Source organism: Myotis brandtii, unplaced genomic scaffold (assembly GCF_000412655.1).
Source record: "Myotis brandtii unplaced genomic scaffold, ASM41265v1 scaffold313, whole genome shotgun sequence".
Lineage (NCBI taxonomy): Eukaryota > Metazoa > Chordata > Mammalia > Chiroptera > Vespertilionidae > Myotis > Myotis brandtii.
In genome coordinates this window covers 319736-321078 of record NW_005361994.1, presented here as the reverse complement: position 1 = coordinate 321078, position 1343 = coordinate 319736, and positions in this window count along the sequence as shown.

The window sequence follows — 1343 nt, the reverse complement described above, 5'->3', positions numbered from 1 at the left end:
ATGTGACTCTTTAATTCGACTCCCTGAGGCGTCCTTCTGTGATTCTCGGGGTACATTACAACAATGAGACCTCACCACAATACGCAGACTCAGCACATTCTCAAAGGGTGAGTACTCAATCTCATGCCCACACGTGCATGACCTCAGCCTACACCAGTTCTCTCTCTATCTCTCCTCCATGGTGGCTTCAGAAACTCTCAATGCCAACATTTCTTCACCATGATCAAAGGGAAAGCCAACTTTGCACAGTAAACTGATTTGCTCCCTCCATCCTGTCTCCCCACAATTAACCACCGCTCATCTTTCCTCCTGCTTCCTTTCTGTCCATGTTGCCATGAGCCCTGGACATACAAATTAAAGTCAGCAAACATTGCCTGAGTACCTGAGATGAACCTGGACTTGAGTAGGCACTATTGGTGGAACAAACTTTAACAACTGAGGTCAGAGGAGGGCTCTGAATAGCCACAGAGAAAGAGCAGCCTGTATTGACCAGAGAAACATGGGCAGGTGTCAGGAGGTGGTGGAGAAGTTGGCTCTGGAATGAAGGCAATTCTCTGAAAATAAGTAACCACTTATTAATTAGGCACAAACAGGGGATATTCTCGATTTGTACATCATTGATATGATTTTTATTTCCTATCATCCCTTGGGTGATACCCGGTAGCTCATTCCATTAATTCCTACCTAGAGACTCTGGCATACTCTCTCTGTGTCTTAATATTTATATTTCTAAGACTGCCCATAGACTACTTGGAATTATGAATAGATGAAGTCTTGCGAAGCAATTTGGCATTAAGGGAACAAGAATTTTAAAACGTTCATGCAGGTTTCGTATGAGCCAACAATTCCACTTCTGGAGATCCACTTAAATGAGATAACCTAGGACATAGGGGAAAATAAATACACATAATATATTTGCAGAAGTATGTTTATCACACCATAGTTTTCCATTCTACTATATAATAAAAAAGCTAAATAGATGATAAGAGGAATTATTAAATGATAACACATCCATATATGATGGATTTCTATGCAGCCATTAGAATAGTGCTTATGGAAAACTGGTAACATAAAAAATGCATATGAGCCAGGCCGGAATGGCTCAGTGATTGAGTGTGGACCTATGAACCAGGAGGTCACGGTTTGATTCCCAGTCAGGGTTCATGGCCGGGTTGCAGGCTCGATCCCCAATGTGGCGCGTGCAAAAGGCAGCCAATCAATGATTCTCTCTCAACACTGGTGTTTTTATCTCTCTCTCTCCTTCTCCATTCCTCTCTGAAATAAATTATATATATATATATAGATATATATATATACACACATATATAATATATATAAATAAA